The sequence below is a fragment of the Eucalyptus grandis genome, chromosome 5 (genome assembly GCF_016545825.1).
Source record: "Eucalyptus grandis isolate ANBG69807.140 chromosome 5, ASM1654582v1, whole genome shotgun sequence".
Lineage (NCBI taxonomy): Eukaryota > Viridiplantae > Streptophyta > Magnoliopsida > Myrtales > Myrtaceae > Eucalyptus > Eucalyptus grandis.
Window position 1 is genome coordinate 43,060,811 of NC_052616.1, and position 20,274 is coordinate 43,081,084.

At 37.2% G+C, this 20,274-nt stretch overlaps 1 pseudogene; it reads left to right on the forward strand.

The window, feature by feature from the left end:
- The first annotated feature begins 6,014 nt into the window (after window positions 1–6,014).
- LOC104446899 lies at window positions 6,015–18,981 on the forward strand (annotated as a pseudogene).
- Window positions 18,982–20,274: the final 1,293 nt, after the last annotated feature.

Sequence of the window (20,274 nt, forward strand, 5' to 3'; positions counted from 1 at the left end):
GTTTTTCCATTCAATGGTCTCCCTTGACCATTTCCAGCCATGGCCTTCCCTAGTGGCTGCAATTCAGCCAACAAGGCTCTCTTCACAACCTTGGAATTGTGCATTTTGGCTAGGCTAAGGGGGCATACGAATTTGACACAATTCATCACCAATTGGACACTTGATCTACCACAAATCAATCTTATTTGGCCCTCATAATTTCAATTGGCACATTAATGCTTCAATTGATATTTTTCCTCATTCAATGAACCATCTTGCATCTCAATTTTGTGACCAAAAATGATCCCTTGCATTTTCTGAACAAAAACGATCCTATGCCGACTTTTTCCCAAAGAGTCTCGGGTTGTAGAAAAATCTTCTGAGACTGAGTCAATGTTCCTAGAATTTATTGTGACATAACAAAATCTTCAATTTCTGAAATCAAACTCGAATTCACAGTTAATTTTCATTCGGTGCATTTTTAGCGTGACATAGGCTACTGGGTAGTTTTTATAGATTTTTAGGGCAAATGACCCGTGGTCGATTTTCTTCGAGTCACAATGAATCCATTCGATTCATTGGCGACTCTTGATTGTCATGAAAATCTCGAAGATTCAAATACGGACATAGGGTACCAAAACGACAGAAGAATCAGTTTAGGGCCGGTCAATGAGAATTTTCCAATTTAGTGGTGTCACCCAAGATTAGCAACACATCTTAATCTAATCGACCTTTCTTTGATCTCAAATCAATTTTATACTGTGTCATAATGGCCTTTAAAGATGAGCACGGTCGAAAAGTCAATTCCTAGTCGAATTCTCAAGCTTATTACTTGAAAATTCCTTAATAGCTTCCCTGAATAGCCTAGTTATCTCAAGAGTGATCAGCTCTGAGAACAACCCTATAGGCGCGTCAATGAAATGCCCGATTTATTCAATAGAAAACAAGACTAAAAATCTAGGATGTCATAACAACAGGAAGTCCACAAGTGACGCTAGCGTGGAGAGAAGGGGCAAAATGCTATCGGTGGGGATGAGGGACGGTGGTTCTTGTTTGGGAGCAGCCCACGTGCAGCAAAAATGAATAAAATGAGAGATGAGGAGGAGGAAGCAAAGTAGAAAACGGCATAGGGAGCTCGTCCACTTAGCCGAGAGAGAGAGAGAGAGGGAAAAGAAAGAGAGAAACGTGCGGCCGAGAGGGAGGGGATGTGTGCGTGCGTGGGGGGAAAAAGAAAAACGTGGAGAGAGAAGTAAAAAGGAAGAAATAATATGCGGCCAAGGGAGGGTTTACGTGAAGGGGCAAGAGACCAAGGGAAGAAGGAAGAAAATATTAAAACAAAATTATAGTCTTCATTAACTTCAAAACACCTTGCCATCCTAGGGCCAATTTCTTCGCCAAATATGCAATTTGAAATCTAAACGAAGACCAAGATAAGACGGTCCCTTTATTCCACGAATTTCCTTCAAATCCGAATTTCATTTCGTTTTTCTCAGAATCCAATTTTTCGAACAAACTTCTCCAATTGGGATCTGATTTGATGCAGAAAAGCCCATGAAATTCCTTATCACCAATTCACTTACACTAGATGCGAAAAATCTCTTCAAATTGGCTAATCCGAATTTCCATTCGTTTTCCAATTCGTCCGAAACGATTTTCCGTAAAAATCCCGAACTTGCCGGAATTTTCTCAAAAGGTGAGCCAACATTCCTAGAATGACTCGTGACACAACAGGACCTTCAATTTTTGAAATCAAATTCAAATTCGCACTTAATTTCAATCAAACGCGCTTTTAGTGTGACATTGTCTACCAGGTAGCTTTTAATAATTTTTTATGCAATTGACCCGTGGTCGATTTTCTTCGAGCCACACGTACAACTCTTGGTGGTCATGAACCGTTTCTATAAGGTAAAATAAATAAATAAATAAATCCATCTTGTCTCCTTCACTTCCTTGAGATGCGTGTGTTGCGAGTATTTCAAATTCAAATTATTTCATCAAGCAATGCCGTCACGGAAAGTGGGTGTCGGCATTGCTGACTAGAACAGCAGCCAAGACAGAATTTACGACAATAATTGCAGTAGTGAAGATGGACTAGTGATCAATGAGGATAAATGCAGTTGACGGATGGAAACAGGTGATCATCTTTAGTTACTCATGGGTTCTCCTTCTCTTTGTTCGAATGTGCCATTGCCTCTAGCAATTCGTGTAGCCATCTACCCTGGGAGAGAGTGAATCACATCGTGTATCTGTATATTCAAATGAATTTTCCTTTTCTCTACTCTCTTTTTCTCCCGAAATTCCCCCGTCTATAATTCACGGTCAATCTCCTTTTAACAGAAAAATAAAAAAAATGGAGGAAGAGCTCCCTGAAGTCCATCCCGAAGTGCGTGTTCATCTTTTTCCATCACGTTTTATCCATGCTTCGCTAAACGTGTTCTTGCTTTCTTTTAGAATGCTACTGTTTCTTCCTCTCCCTTCGGCCATGAATGTTGACCTGCTCTTCCCAAAATTTCCGATTCGTAGCAAAGCAAATATTCCCTCTTGCCTGTGACATGCTTCTTTGCTCTTCTTTTCTGTTCCTCCACGTGCGCACTCACCCTTTTCTATCTCCCTCTATCGCGTGTTTCCCTGTCCGTTCATTCGTTGACCTCCTTAAGAAAAACGACTCTTCGTTTGATACCTACTCAGCCTACGCTTCTCATAATGCCCAAGCGCAAATATGCTTTTGCGTGTCATTAATTACGCCCTTCATTTCCTCATGTCTCCTTTTAGCCATTCTTTGACCACCGAATTCAGAATTCAAGCTTGCTTATGCTGACTGGAGCTTCTCGTCTTAAGCATAATAGATCAGTGACACCTCCAAAATAAATTAAATCGTATGTGTAAATGATTTATTTAGAATGCCAAAGTTGCGTTGGTATAGGTTGGGGAGAGTTCGTGCTAGGCGACAATACCATCTCTTTAAGCTCCGTTTGTTTCCTAGAAAATATAAATCTTGGAAAATATCCTACTCATTTTTCTGGTAATTGGTTCGCTTAGAAAAATGAGTTAATAGAAAATGCTTTCCAAGTAAAGGAAAAATATTTTCCTATCGAAGTTTAAATTAAGGAAAATGATTTTCTCTTTGAAAATTCGAAAAACATATTATAAAATATGACTAGGTATCAGAACTTGAATCCGAAACTGCGCGAACCATTTTGGATCAAACCCATCGAGAGCGTCAGACCACATGGTCTTTATTCAGCTCAAAGCTCATACGTTGGTTGTTGAAGTTTTGAATTCACAGCCCCGATCGACACGTTATAATATCAACATGCTTTTTTTTGGAAAAGAGAGATGCAATTTCTGCATTTATTCCAACAAGAAATCTTCCATTTCAATAAGACAATCTTGACACAATTTTTATGCTTATCATGAATCCCATGATTTACTTTTAAACCTTTTAATCAACATTGATTGTTTTCAACAACTGAAATTCTTAAATTATGCCTCAGTTTGGAAATACTACAAATGCGATTCACGCTCCTTAAAGCTAAAGATGCACAAAGAAGGAAATAATTAAAAAAAAAAAAAGAATTTTTCTCTTTGAAATGAAGCTGCCGAAGACGTCCCCTCCACGAAGAAGCGCTGCACGTGAAGAATCAAAGTTGGTGGGGTCCAAGGTTAAAGGTTTGACCTTGGGCACACATTCACGCTGGTTTCTCGTTTGGCGATGCAAACAAAAGAAGAAAAAAAAGGCTGCCGAGACTCTCTCTGCACGTGAAAGACAAATCGTGTTGGACCAGGTCAAACTTTTGACTCTTCACATGCTTTGTTCAATTTCTTTGTTTATTCCAACAAGAAATCTTCCATTTCAATAAGACAATCTTGAGATGATTTTTATGTTTGTCATGAATCACGTGTTTTACTTTTAAACCTTTTGATCAACATTGGTCGTTTTCAACAACTGAAACTGTTTACGGCCCTCAACCAATGTGGTGGACTGTTAAATTGGGTCCCTTATTTTTATGTGCTGGGACCTACATGCTTTACCTCTCTCATTGGTATAATATCTTTTTCGAGTCACATAGGCTAGTGTACCCACTGCTTATTTAACATCTAAAGGATGCTGAGATTTGCACGAAGTCTCGGATGAAGCAGTTTAAAATTGTACTTAGGGCCAAATCACTCTCTTTCTATAAAGTTGGCTTGTTGGGTTATATTTTTAACAATTTCAATTATTAATAAAAAAGATTACGTTGAATACTTTGATATAATAATTTAACAATAGTATGATGCTTAAGTGATAATAATATAAATGAAGGAGGAGATTATCATTTTGTCCATTGTGGATGGAATTGAATGAATGGAAGAATCTTGCGAGGGAGGATCTTGGAATTGATAATTAACTTGATGAGACACCGTAACGGTGAGGGGAAGGACGACCCACTGTCCGGTGGTCTCGAAATTTCTATCCACGCTTCTTCGGTCTGAGGAGGACACGTCCCTGCAGAACTCCGAACAGGAACGCCGAACCATCAGATGATTTGAGTCCATTCGTTCCTGTATTCAAACCTATCCGTCTGCTACGACCGACCGGTCGATTGCAAGTTAACTAACTGAATTGAATCCTCATAGCGTCCCATTTTCACATCGCAGCGTTCAAGGCCGAAAAGTGTCCTTGTCAGATTGCGTGGACGAGCAATGAAATTCCTCCCCAACATATGGGACCCCAACGGTTGGTGGAAGATCCTCGGCTCCCCAAAGTCGGTTCCAGACGCCAGAGTCCAGGCGGACGTCAGTTTTCTATTCGAAATATCCATGTTTTTCACTTTTGCCTTTGGGTTAAAAATTTCCCAAATCCAACTGGCCTCTGGCCCCATCTTTGACAAGTACATCCGTACCCGTTGAGTACTTTCAACTCTCGCGGCGTTCGTAGTCTCCGTCTTGTTTGTTAATTTTTATCCGAGACGACAATTTCTGCAATCACATGATCAAGAGAAGGAGACAAAGGTCAGCAATTTGTGGGGAGGACTAAGGTAATGAACCCCCCGGCGGGACTTGATGGGATAGTTTAAAAATGAAAATGCTGACAAGTCACGCAACAACTTATGAAAGTATATATGTATATCACCTTTTACGAAATTATCATAGGACTTATATTACTTTTACCCTTAGATGACTAAAATAAAGGTAGACTAGCATAAAATCGAAAGCAAATGGTGCAAGAGAGTCCATAGGTTTGGCAGCGATTGTTTTGTGTAGAATGAATTAGTGTTCACATTAATTTCTTCAGCCAATCGTTTTCAGGGTCATGCAACTCCTAGCAAGATCTGGCTAGCCTAAGATTGTGCTACCCCGACCATTCATTACTCAGATCGCCGCAACCTTAGCCATCGGCAGATTATAGGCATTGGCCTTGCAAGTGGCCTTGATACTTGATGGGTCAACACCACATCACTAGTTAAAAAAATGTGTAAGTCTTGTGGGATGCCACGTCAACACCACATCACTAGTTAACTGAGACTAATTGTCTCCATCTGTATTTTTATTTACTATTTTAACGTAATAACCAATTTGAATGGGAAAAGATAAACATGTTGTTTAGAACATTTGGAAAAATATTCATTAACGAAATCTAACAAATTGAAAAAAAAAATGTAAGAATCACCAGTGCACAAATATTACTTATGCCGTGATCCTTTTTTTTCCCCTTCATTTTAGCTTCAATTGTTAAATTAAATATGGTATGTGTTTATTATAAGATTTATATTTAAATTCCTTCACAAGTCCTCCCGGTTGCTAGGGACTTATAAAACCAATTTGCAGTCACAATTGAACCGCTATCAATTTAGAACAACGACACCGTCCGTTTAGCAAGGCCTTGTGGAAACTAGCATTTCTCTCCCATATAAATATGAATTCTTTGTGCTTCATTTCTCTCCCATATAAACTGGTCCCTCTTCCTTCTCTTCCTTCTCCTCCTCCTCCTCCTCCTCCTCCTCTCTCTCTCTCTCCCCCTCCCTTCCTCTCAAACTCGCTTCAGAGTACATAAAATGGATGCAGATGGAGGTGCAATCAGAGAGTTCGTGGTGAAGTCGGGCAAGAGGGAAGTGGTGGTGGCACCACTGCCCATGCAAGGGCATTGGCTGCCCCTCTCCAACCTCGACTTGCTCTTGCCTCCGCTCTATTGTAGAAAACTTCCTTATCATTTTGAAGTTAACAAAACATTTTCATTAGTATAGTCTGAAGACTTGCAGACTCTATCGTCAAAGTCTAAAGACCTCGAGGCTCAAGATTTAAAGTATACCCTCACTGATAGTTTCCAGACCGACGAAGAGAAGATTTATTCAGATGCGAGTTTATCTTTAAGGATTTGGTTCATACAATTGAAGAAGATCTTACAGGTGGAGATAGCATCTCATGATCAATTATTCTTATTGAAATCAATTCGGATAATTAGATCTATTGATTGGCAAAGTATACTTGGAAAGTTTTACTTATGCAAACCTAGATCCTGATTGTATGGGCGAGTAGGATTGGTGGGCTATCATCACATTCCTTAATAACTTGAGATCTCCTTGATTGATTCTGTCCAACGGGTAGATTGGAAGAACTCATTTGGAAAGTGCCAACGGTTATAAAGGCATGGAGGAGTATATAAGGAAGACGCTCAAGTTATTCGAGTGTGTGCGTGAAAGAAAAATTCCAAAGTTTGAAGCTCCTAGTTCATTACTTTTTCAATCGTTGAGCTTAAGTTGTACTCAAAAGAGGGATCAAACACTTGTGAGACCTTGAGGAAGTGTAATAGAGTTTCTACACTGTTGAATCAAGGATGTGAGACTGTAAAATCTCTTTTGATTCTTAGTGAAATTCAGCCAGTAGGCTGTCAATGCGGGAAAGTGGACGTAGGCTTGGTCTAAGCCAAACCACTATAAACCTTGTGTTTTAATTTCCTTTCCCTAAACTCTTTACTTTAATTCATAATTTTATATAACTGTTTATAGTCTTTTACATCTTCAGTCTATTATCCTTAAAAGACGAGTTAGTCTTGTAAAAAATTCTTTTAACACCTATTCACCTCCTTCTAGGTGTCCTTACTAGCCCTATCAATTGGTATTAGAGCTTGTGTGCTCATTTAATTGAAGTATGTTTACTTTTGAGTGAAAGATCTATGGCTAGTATGTTGGCTTCAGGTTTGGTTGAAGGTCAGAGCAACACCAAACCTCCTTACTTTGATGGAAATGAATACAGCGTATGGAAGAACAAGATGAAGGTATTCATAAGATTGAAAGATTCTCTGAAATGGGATGTGGTAGAAAAATGAATCATTCCTAAAGCTGCATCAGTTTCAGAAAGAGGAAAAGAAATTGTAGACGCTAGCGAGATGACACAAGAAGAAATAACCAAGAGATAAGCTCTTGATGCTAAAGCAATTTACTCATTATATTGTACTTTATCTCCTACTGAGTATACCGAAATTTCTTCTTATGAAGTAGCCAAAGAATTCTAGTATCGGCTGCACATTACCTATGAAGGAACTGATCGAGTGAAAGAAATAAAAATCAATATTCTACTCAGATAATATGAAGCCTTCAAGATAAAACCAGGAGAATCTATAGCTGATATATTTAGTCGTTTTACAGAGATTGTAAACAGTCTAGAGTATCAGGGACAGCCAATTTCAAGACCAATGAAGGTTAACAAATTGCTGTGTGGACTCTCCAAATACTAGAATCACGTGAAGACTTCAATAAAGGAAACTCAAAAGATCATGCTGCTTTCTGTAGACGAGCTGGTAGGCACACTTCAGTCTTATGAAGTGGAACAAATCAACGAAGAAGAAGATCCCAAAGGTAAGAAGTCAATTGCTTTAAAATCTAACGATGATTTTGATGTTACAGACTTTGAAAATGATATGGACGATGAAGAGCTAGCACTCATGATAAAGAGGTTTAGAAAACTGAACAAAAAGGGAAGAAGATTCAATTGGAAGAAGGAAAGCACTCAAAAATTTCAAAACAAATCAACTGAGGATGATGAAGCTAACAAAGATGTGATATGTTTTGAATGCAAGAAGAAGGGACACATTAAACTCAACTGTTCTCTATTGAAGAAAAAGAAGGGAAGAGCTGAGAAAAACATAAAGGCACTCAAAGCAGAGACATGGAGTGATACTGAATGCGAAGAAAGTGATGAAAATTATATCAATATTTGTCTAATAGCAAAATCAGAATCAGGCTCAGACTCTGAGATATATTCAGACTCAGACTCAGATAGCAAAATCGAGGTAAGCAATTTAAAAATTCCTACTAAAGTCTCAAAATATATTAATGAACTTTGTCTTAGTCTCAAAACCTCTCTTAAAAGGATTTTCGAGCTAAAAAGGGAAAATTCTACACTTAAGCAACAAGAAAATTCTTGGAAAGAAAAGTTTGAAAATTTAGATAAAAGTTTTGTTGTTTTAAAAGAAAACACAGACTCTCTTTCAAAAGAAAATACAATTTTAAAATGGGACATTTCAAATGTCTCAAAAAGGTTTTCAATAGGATCTGAAAAGTTGGAAATGTTTCTTTCAGTATAAAAATCTTATTTCAACAAATCAGGCTTGGGAATGACTTCAGAAACTATTCATCTAATTGATTTTCCAAAAGTAAAGGAAAGAATCAAACAAAGACCTACAAAAACTTTTTACATAAACCATTTTCAAAAAGTCTTTGTAAAACCTATTGGCCGAACTGCTCTCAAATGTTCAAAATGCAACAGCTCAGAGCATTTTGAGAAAGAATGTCCTATGGTTTGGAGACCTGTTAAAAAGGAAGTGGCAAATACTGTATATTGCACTAACTCTCCTAGACTCAAGAAAATATGGGTACCAAAGAAAGCTTGAGTTCCATTTTTAATTGCAGGTCAATATCAATAAAAATGTTAAATGGTATTTGGATAGTGGCTGTTCGAGACACATGACTAGAGATTCAAGCTATTTTATAAAACTTATGCAAATAAATGGTGGAAAAGTCTTTTTTGGTGGAAACAACAAATGAAGTATAGTTCGGCGTAGAACTTTAAAGATTGGAAGTCTCACAATCAATAATGTCTCCTTGGTGAAATGACTAAATTACAATCTACTCAGCATTAGCCAATTGTGTGACACTGGATTCAAGATCAATTTCCAAGAAGGAATATGTTCGGGAACTAGTAAAGATCTTTCTCAATCTTTTATTGAACGAAAACATCGGAACATTTATCTTTTGGATATAAAACCAGAAAGATCTCAATGTCTAATATCAATTCAAGATGAAGCAAATTTATGGCATCGAAAGCTTAGCCACGTCAACATAAAACAAATTGCCAAGATCTCATCAAGAAGCTTGTTTGTGGACTACAGAACTTGAAGTATCAAAAATCTTACTTATGCACCCCATGTGTGTTGGGAAAACAGGTTAGAAGTTCTTTTAAACCAATAAATCAGGTTTCAACTGATCGTGTTTTGCAGCTTCTGCATATGGATCTCTTTGGATCAACCAGAACTCAAAGCATTGGTGGAAAGAGATATTGCATAGTAATTATAGATGATTATTTTCGATTTACTTAGGTTTACTTTCTAGCAAGTAAGTCTGAAACATTTTCTCACTTTTCAAAGTTTGCCAAGAAAGTTTAGAATTAGAAATGATATGTTATTTCAAGCATATGGACAAACCATGGTGGTGAGTTTGAAAATCAAGACTTTGCCAAATTCTGTGATGAATCTAGTTTTCAGCATATTTTATTCTCTCCATACACTCTAGAATAAAATGGAGTTGTGGAAAGAAAGAATAGATCTTTGCAAGAAATGGCAAGAACACTCTTAATAGAAAGTAATATTCTTTCTCGTTTTTGGGCTGAAGCAGTTTCTACAGCCTGTTATATTATTAACAGAGTATTCTTAAGGTCTATTATGAGAAAACTCCCTATGAGTTATTCAAAGGAAAGAAGCCAATTGTTTCTTATTTTCATGTGTTTAGTTGCAAATGTTTTGTCTTGAAAAATGCAAATGATCGAACTGGTAAGTTTGAAGAGAAATCAGACGAAGGAATTTTCCTTGGCTACTCAACTTCAAGCAAAGCCTAGAGTATTCAACAAGAAGACTTAATCTGTGGAAGAATCTATGAACGTCAAATTCCAAGACTCTTTGCAGAATCAATTGATTCAGACTTAACTTGAAGATTCTGAAACTACTCCAGACTTTACAAAGTCTACCTCCCCTAAAGTGGGTCAGACTTCTGAAGAACAACAACGAACAAAAGTTGAAGAATCAACTGAAGTAGAAGATCAGCAAACTGTCAGACCGACCAGTAACTGGAAGCACAAATCTAGTCATCACAAAGAACTCATCATCGGTGACATTGATGAAGGAATTTGCACCAGATCCAAAAAGAAAGAAGAGTCTAGCGCCGTGGCACTTATTTCTGAAATATAACCCAAAAACATAGAAGGAGCTTTAGCTGACAAAAGTTAGATTGAAGCTATGCAAGAAGAACTCAGATAGTTCAGCATTAACAATGTCAGTGAACTAACTTCTAAACCAAAAGGTAAATCTTTTATTGGAGCTAAATGGGTTTTCAGGAACAAGATGGACGAAAAAAGGAAAGGTGGTCAGAAACAAAGCAAGACTCGTGGCCAAAGGATATACGAAAGAAGAATGGATAGACTATGATGAGACCTATGCACCAGTAGCAAGGTTAGAAGCAAGTTAATTATTGCTTGCTTTTGCCTGTTATAAAAATTTCAGGTTATCCCAAATGGACGTCAAAAGTGCATTCCAAAATGGATTTATCCAATAAGAAGTCTATGTGAAACAACCTCCCGGATTTGAAGCCCCAAAGAGACTAGACTCAATTTTCAGACTGAAAAAAAAAACTCTATATGGATTAAAGCAAGCACCTCGAGCATGGTACGACAAGTTAAGTAATTTTTTTAATTCAAAATGGTTTTGTCAAACGAAAAGTGGATACTACCTTGTTTATTAAAAGAGAAGGTAAAAACTTTTTACTTGTTCAAATCTATGTTGATGATATCATATTTGGATCACTTAACGAAAATCTATGCAAGAAGTTTTCTAAGTTTGTGCAAGATGAATTTAAGATGAGCATGATGGGTGAACTATCTTTCTTTCTCGGATTACAAGTGAAACAATTGAAGGAAGGAATTTTCATTCACCAAGAAAAATATGCAAAAGATCTCGTTAAAAAGTTCGGATTGGAGAATTGCAAAAAGACTGAGATACCAATGCCAAGTTCTTCGAACCTGGACAAAGACGAACGAGGAAAGAAAGTTGACCAGAAACTTTACAAGAGTATTATTGGTTCATTTCTTTATCTTAATGCTTTTAAACCTAACATTTTGTTTAATGTTTGCATTTGTGTTAGATTTCAATCAGATTTCAAAGAATCTCATTTAAGTGCTGCAAAATGCATATCAAATACGTTGCAACTACTTCCAAGTTAGGTCTGTGGTATCCCAAAGAAGGAGAGTTTACTCCCCTTGGATATTCAGACGCATATTTAACGAATTGCAGCGTTGATAGAAAGAGTACTTTCGGTACTTGTCAATTGTTAGGAAACAAGAGAGTATCTTGGTTCTCAAGGAAGCAAAGTAATATAGCTCTTCCAATAGCAAAAGCAGAGCATGTGGCTGTTGGGAGTTGCTGTTCTCAAATCTTATGGATAAAATAACAACCGAGAGACTTCGGAATCGAAAACTTATGCACTGAGATCAAATGTGACAACACCAGCGCAATTAATCTCACAAAGAATCCAATTCTTCACCTAAGGGCAAAGCACATAGATATTCGACACCACTTTATTAGAGATCATGTTCAAAATGGAGAAGTTATGATTCAGTTCATTGATTCAAAGAATCAACTGGCAGGCATATTTACAAAGCCACTGGAGAAAAACCTATGAGTCTATTTGCACCAGACTGAATATCACATCTCTTATCCAGTAAAGTCTGAAGGTGCTCAGACTCAGAGGTAAAGTCTAAAGGTGTTCAGACTTAGAAGACCAAGAGTTACGATTGTAAGTTATTTCGGTTCTAGCAATTTAATTTTTGGTTAAAGGCTTGAAAAGGTACGGTTACTTTTTAAATGCAAATTGATTGAAATTATCTTTCCAAGTTTTTGAATTTATAGTAGTTATTCATTTTCAAAAATGTATTTATTCATTTTCAAAAAATGCAGTTATTCATTTTCAAAAAGGCAGTTATTCATTTTTAAAAAGGTAGTTATTCATTTTTGAAAATGCATTTTTATGACGATTTCTTTACCTCACTTTATTTGCTTTATATACTGTTCAATTTCGTCTTCTCCGTTTTCACTCCCAAACCCTGAAATACTAAACTCCCACTTGCTTTCACTTTCACCTCGATTAAGCCAAAAATATTTCACCTTTTCTAGCAAGTTTGAGAACTTCTTCCTTGAAGCGACAATGTCTTCGAGAAAGTCTTTGAGAATCGCAAGCAGGGGACCACGACACATGCTTGAGGATCCTACTCACTTCGACTTGACCGAAGAAGGAGAAGAAAGAAGGGAAGAGGAAGAAGAGGCTCAAGATGACTCTTTTGAGCCAACTTTGGCTATATCCTTGTCAAATCACTCTAAGAAGACAGGAAATGGAACTGCTGAAGAGCACGACAAAGAAAAACATCATTTTGAAGCTGAAGTTGAACAAGAGGAAGAATTCACCACTCTACCAGAAGGCAAACAAACATGGGAAGCTGTCGAAAAATGAGGTATTTCTTCACCGATCTTTATTAGTGATGTGAGTCGTTCTGCAGCAGACCCAGAGGATGTGTATGTCTATCATTATCCATAAGTATCCGCTCCTAGTCATGGTGCACAAACTGCTGAAGAGCCATCCATTCTCAAAACTCCTAGATTAGACTCGGTCGGATCTAGTGCTGCACTAGAAAACAACAGGCTTTTCAAGATTGCTTGATATCATGTTGGATTTAAAGAGACAGCAATATAGTTTGGAGTATGAGATGAAGGATCTCAAGAAATCTTTCATGGCCACTTCAATGTCACTGCAAGAATAGCTACTCGCCTTGAAGACTCAAGTACAGACAAATGTGAAGGGTGAAGATTTATAGCCGATGAAGGAGACTATAGCAAATCTTGATAAGACAGTGAATTCTATGGGAGGATTCCAGCTTGTTCGCCTGCCCAAATAGCCTTAACTCAAACCCCACTATTTTCAAACCACTCTTTTTATTTGTTCTCCATTTTTTGCTGTTGACAAAAAGGGGGAGATGTTTGATGCATATTTTTCTTTTGTTTGTTGGTTTGGATGATTTTACCCTTGGACTTATCTTTTGGTTTGGTTGTGGATTGGACTTTTTGACTTTGGACTATTTGATTTAATCTTTTGATGCTTGTAGTAACTTAGGCCATGATAATGATTGTGGAAGGATAGTTATCTTGCAGGACTAATATGTTTTCTGTGGTTGCAAAATCATTACTATCCATGTCCTAATCTACTTATCTTTTATGAGATATCTTATTTTGCTTAAGTGTTGTTTTGCAGGACAAAAGTGTTCAAATCTACGAGAAAGTTTTGTCACCATAAGAAATGAGGAGATTGTTGGAGAAAACTTCCTTATTATTTTGAAGTTGACAAAATGTTTCCATCAGTATAGTTTGAAGACTTGCAGACTCTATCGTCACAGTCTAAAGACCTCAAGACTCAAGAATTAAAGTCTACCCTCACTGATAGTTTCTAGATCAACGAAGAGAAGATTTATTCAGATGCGAGTTTATTTTTAAGGATTTCGTTTGTACGGTTGAAGAAGATCTTACTACTGCTGGAGATAGCATCTCATGATCAATTATTCTTATGGAAATCAATTTGGATAATTAGATCTGTTGATTGACAAAGTATACTTGGAAGGTTCTACTTATGGAAACTTAGATCTCGATTGTATGGGCGAGTAGGATTGGTGGGCTACATCACATTCCTTAAATAACTCAAGATCTCCTTGATTGATTTTATCCAAAAGGTAGATTGGAAGAACTCCTTTGGAAAGTGCCAACGGTTATAAAGGCATGGAGGAGTATATAAGGAAGACACTCAAGTTATTTGAGTGTGTGCGTGAAAGAAAAATTCCAAAGTCTGAAGCTATTAGTTCATTGATATTTCAATCACTGAGCTTAAGTTGTATTCAAAAGAGGGATCAAACACTTGTGAGACCTTGAGGAAGTGTAGTAAAGTTTCTACACTGTTGAATCAAGGATGTGAGACTGTAAAATCTCTTTTGATTCTTAGTGAAATCTAGCCGATAGGCTATTAGTGCGGGAGAGTGAATGTAGGCTTGGTCTAAGCCGAACCACTATAAACCTTATGTTTCAATTTCTTTTCCCTGAACTCTTTACTTCAAATCGTAGCTTTATATAACTGTTTATAGTCTCTTACATCTTCAGTCTATTATCCTCAAAAGACGAGTTAATCTATTAAGTATTGCAAAAACTTCTTTTAACACCTATTCACCCCCATCTAGGTGTCTTTACTAGCCCTATCACGCTCGACGTAGGCATCTTCTTCTGCTACGCCAATCCAACCACCACAACGTCATAGAGGCTGGAATATGGGTTCGTGGTTGGTGTTCTAAAAGCCGCCTTGGCCCAAGCTCTGGTCTCCTACTATGCTCTCGCCGGAGAGGTGGTGCAGAATTCAGCCAGTGAGCTTGAGCTCCTATGCAACAATCGGGGGGTCGGCTTCATCGAAGCTTTCGCAGACTTGGAACTCTGCCATCTCAACCTGTATAATCCAGATGACACCATTGAAAGGAAACTGGTGCCCACAAGGAAGCGAGGCGTGCTTGCTGTTCAAGTACTGATATTAGATATAGCCTCACTATATATCGTTTATCCATCTAAGATCATATTACCGTGTAAGCAATCGCACCCATTTTCATCTTCGTTTCACCTAAATCTATATTCTTTTTCTTAAATCTTTTATTTATGCATAACCAGCGTTGAATGAAATAGTGTATCTTCTGCATCTAGTATATCAGTCGAATTTTCCAACTTTACTTAGAACAGTTCACAAAATTGATTTATTCATCGATATTGAAGTGTTTTCAATATATGTTGAATATAAACTAATTGTTTACATCACTCGGTGTGCAAATTTGACTGATCGATTTAGATACCCTCTACCATTGTTCAGAAAGAAGAATAATGCTTGGACTTTGATCACACCTAATAGCATAATCTATGATTAAGGTTTTGTTTGTTTCATGAAAAATATTTTCCAGCGTTTAGTTCTTTTAAGAAAATGAGTTAACGGAAAACTATGTTTAAATCCGACTAAAAAAAAATCATACAAGAAATTCAGGAAAATGACTTCCTCTTTGAAAGATCATAAAACATTTTTCAAAATATGATTTGGTATTGTTGTGGGTCTTCGGCACATGGGCTTGAGTTCTTGTTTATGGAACGTTCATTCTTATAAAAATATTTAAAAAAATGAATTTTTAATTAATTAATTAATTAATTTTTTTGCTTCTTTTTGGCCGATTGTGGGCCACGCCAACAATCGTCGAATGGCCATAAGCTAGCTTGAGCCTCACCAGAGGTCAGTGAATTTTGAGCTTGAGCTCGCCAAATTCTGGGAGCTCAAGTCTTGTGGAAATTTGGCAAGTCTTGAGCTTGCTAGAATTTGGTGATCTCACACCTCAATGACCTCTAAAAAGTCTCTAGCTCGTCGAAATCTAGCAAAATTGAGCCTCGTCAATCGTCGCCATGGCCAGTGACAAGCTGAGAAAGAAGGGAAAAAAGAAGAAAGAAAATTAATAAATTCAAAGTATTATTTAAAATATTGAATTTAGTAGTAGTTTTCCTTAGAAAATCTAATTAGATTTTATATACCGAATGGTGAATAATGTTTTCCAATTCATTTTAAGGTTTCAACTAAACACCATAAAATGTTATCATTTTCTTGAGAAATGACTTTTTGGAAAAGATTTTCTAGAAATATTATATTTTCTGTGAAACAAATAGAGCATAAATACATCAATGATTTCTCATACAAAACATAACAATGAAGAAAGATTTATTGTTAAGGTTCTATTTGTTTTGTGGAAAATATTTTATAGAAAACATTTTCCTCTTTTTCCATCATTTGGTTTGCTTAGGAAAATGAGCCAATGGTAAATGTTTTCCTAGTTAGCAAAAAATCTATACTAAAATTTGGGAAAATGATTTCCTCCTTAAAAGGTTGAAAAACATTTTCCAAAATATGACTATGTATCGGCATCAGTCTTCGGCACTTGGACTCGATTCTTGGTTGATGAAATGTTTGCTCTTATAAAAATATTGCAAAAAAAAAAAAAAATCAAACTTTAAATTATTGTTTATTATTTTTCTTTCTTTTTTTCTTTTCGCTTCTTACTCAACCACCACCACGACAACCCATAGCAGGCGAGCCATGGCACAAGCTTGCTGGAATTTGGAGAGCATGAGCCTAGCCAGTTGTTGCTATGGCGAGCGATTGGTCAAGGAAGAATGAAAAATATAAAAAGAATAGAAAAAATAATTGAATATATTAGTTTTCTCCATGAAAATCAATTTCCATGCCAAACGGTGGAAAATATTTTCTAATTCATTTTCATTTTTTAGCTAAGCACTATAAAATATTGTCATTTCCTCGAAAGTGATTCCTTGAAAAATATTTTTCAGAAATATTATATTTTTTCCGAAATAAATTGAACCTAAATATTGAAAGGAAAAAGAATCTCACACTTTGCACGAGTTTCTCTCGTTTACTTGTGTGATCATTGAGATTATACATTGGCTCATTGAGTCCATAGAGAACAGCGAGATAATAATAGCATGATAGATGAGGGATAATAATATAGCGCAGGAGTAGACTATCATTTTTTTTTTTTATGGACGGAATTGAATGAGTGAAAAAACCTTGCTAAGGTGGACCTTAGAAGCAATCATTAATTTATTGAGACCGTAATGGCATGGCGTGGGTTCCCAGTGCCCTCAAGCACAAAAGAATTCAAATATATGTGGCAGAGGTGGGATCTCTCTTTTACCCTCGACTTCATGGAAAACATTTTAAGGTCTTATTAGATGACCGGTCAATCCTTGATTATTTTTATTCTTTTATTTCTCAAAATAAAATAAAAAAGAAATTAAAATCATTTGATAACATTAGCTAATTTTTCTATTCACGGAATAAATCGGTGACCATGGAATAGATTTAGAACAGAAATAAGAAATTGAAAAAAATTAATTTTTTGTTTTTGGGAACAATTTCTAAAACCAAATCATTTTTTTTTTTTTTATTCTTCTTCCTCCTCTAACTTGTTGTAGGGCTCGGCAATGGTGGCGACTAGCTAATGACCAATCAAAGATGAGGCCCAGTGACCTCGCCGGCCCTCAACAAGGTTGGCCTTGCCTTGATTGGGTGAGGTCGAGCCTTGTCGGTAGCTAGGTGAGGCCAACCTCCCTAGGGGGCTAACAAGGTCGCTAGCTCTCGTCTTTGGTTGGTTACTAACCATTGCCAAGGCCTAGCGATTAGCTAGAGGAGGAAGAAGAAAAAAGGAAAAAAGAAGAAGAAAAATCTCACAAAATTATTAAAAAAATTGAAAGAAATTTTACTTCATAGAAAAAAAAATTGAGGATCATAAAAATGCATTCATGCTCTTTTTCTATTTTGGGAATAAAAATTTTATACAATTATCAAACACATTCGAATACTTACAAACTTGTTTAGGGAGCAGAATCATAAAAAACTATTTTCAAGTGCAAATTGTTTCTAGAAATAGAATGGTTACCAAATACATCCTAAGACTCTTAAATAATCTCTCCTCTCTTTAGTAAGTCTCATATGAAGTAATTGGATAATGGATATTACCTTTTTCGTAGTCTCTATGTTAATCATGCGTATCCATGTTCGGACATATATAATTATTTATTGAAATAACATTGTTCTATATGGTCAATATGTCATTTGATAACTTCTAGGCGTAAACTGCCAAAGGTATGTCTAGAGCGTGTAGAACTAATCTTAAATCTCACCAAGTCATAAGTTTTTTTATACAGTTTCCGTGTTAGGATTGGTTCTATCGATTGAGACATAAGTTTTTTATTTGATGGAAAACATTTAGGCAACGGAGCTAAAATGTGGAGGAATAGTGGTGGCATGTATGTTTGACCATCGGATAGCTGACGCCTACTCAGTTAATATGTTCATGGTGTTTTGGGCAGAAACGGCTTGCTCCACTACACCCATTTCCCTCCCTCCTTCCTTTTGTCACTCTCTTCTCAACCCAAGGCATTCGCTCTGCTTTGACCCCTCTCTAGACCACATGTACATCCCGGTGTCTGCATTGTACCCACCTCCCAAACACAAGCTACGGGTGGATGTGCAATCCTCCTCAATTGTTGATAATGATGACAACAAGACAATGTCAAGGATGGGGATCAAGGTGGACAATAGGTGTAGGTTGATGAGTCAGGGCAAGGACGACAAGCCCACACCCATGTCATCTTACTTTGGGAACGTGTTGTTGGTGCCATTCGGAGAGAAGAGGGCGGGGGAGGTGGTGGAGAAGCCGTTGAGCTGGGTGGCGTAAGTGGTGCATGAGTTTGTGGAGAGGGCGGCAACGGAGGAGCATTTTCTGGACCTGATAGATTGGGTGGAAGAACATCGTCCGGTGCCAACATTGGTAAGGATATTCTGCAAACCCGACAACGAGGAGGAGGAGGAAGGGTCGACGGTGCTCGTGGTGTCATCCGGACAGAGGTTCTTGATGACTGAGATGGACTTTGAGTGGGGGAAGCCAGTGCTAGGGTCGTACCACTTCCCATGGGGAGGCAAAGTCGGGTTTGTTATGCCCATGCCCAGCACACTCTCCAACGGGGATTGGGTGGTCTACCTTCACCTCCCTAGGTCTCAGGTGGCCTTCATTGAGTCCCACGCTCCCACTGTCTTCAAGCCGTTGACCCCTCACCATCTTAACCTCCTTTGATTCTTCTTGTTCTTCTTCTGTGAGTATCGTTAACATGCCTTATCAGCATTGTCGATTGTTGTTATTTGTGCTATTGAATTAAAACCTTATGTTCCTTGTGTGTTTTCTTCCCGTCCATTCGGTCCCTATGATTTAATCAATCCAAGGCATACGTCTTCTTTCTAATTGCAAGGTGTCTCGCTTGCTCAGTCTTGCAATGTCATAAGCAATTGACGAATGCGGACATTTCGAATCGCTCATTAAATGTGAATGCGACATAAACGTTGTGTACAGGGAGTAACTTTTCCATGCACCACAAGATAATTACAACCAAATATACAAATTACATAATTTGTGTATCATATACAATTTTGATTGATAGTTACATTAAACATTTTTATATAGTTTAGGGACTATATCGAATAAATACCAAAAGTTCGTGGACCATCAATTGAAAATTAACATGTCATTTAAATATAAAGAGAGATACACAATACCACCATCGTCATATTTGCGAAAATAAACACAATGGTCAACCTCACAATGAGCAAATCTGTTTTCTTCCATAAACCATCAATTAAATATCATTGTTGCGGAGCTTGTTTCAAGCTATACAAGCTTTTCTTCAAGCGACATACCATGTGCTCATTATCTCTAATTTCAAAACCATTAGATTGTGCCATATAAGTCTACATCTAGGTCACTATGTGAAAACATCGTTTTTACGTCTAACCGCTCAAGATGAAGATCCTCCACTACAACTATACTCAGTAGAACTCTGATTGATGTCATTTTAACTATTGGTGAAAATATCTTGGTGTAGTCAATCCATTCTTTTTTAGAAAAGCTCTTGACCACATATCTCGCCTTGTATCTAATACCACCACTTGCTTCATTTTTAATCATATACACTCACTAGTTTAATATCAATTGCTTAATAAGGCCTTTTTACTTTTAGGCAACTTGGTCAACTCCCATGTTTTGTTCTGAAGTAACGAGCCCACCTTGTCTTTCATAGCATGCTCCCATTGCATGTGTGATGTCTTTTTCTTTGCCTCATCAAAAGTCTCCCTCTCCTGAATCTATATATAAGACATGGCTCATAATAATATTTGCTAGTGGATCAAAATTACCTTTGACTTTCTCACACGTGTAGACTTCCTCAAGACAAGTTCTTCAAGGTTGTTAGTCTACTCCAAGTCATTGTGTTCCTCTTAAGCTACCTCCTTATTGATAATAGGCTCATATTTAACCTCTCCCTCAACTGTACTCTAATTTGCTGGAATCATCTTCGCGTACATTGTGTCTAGCTCA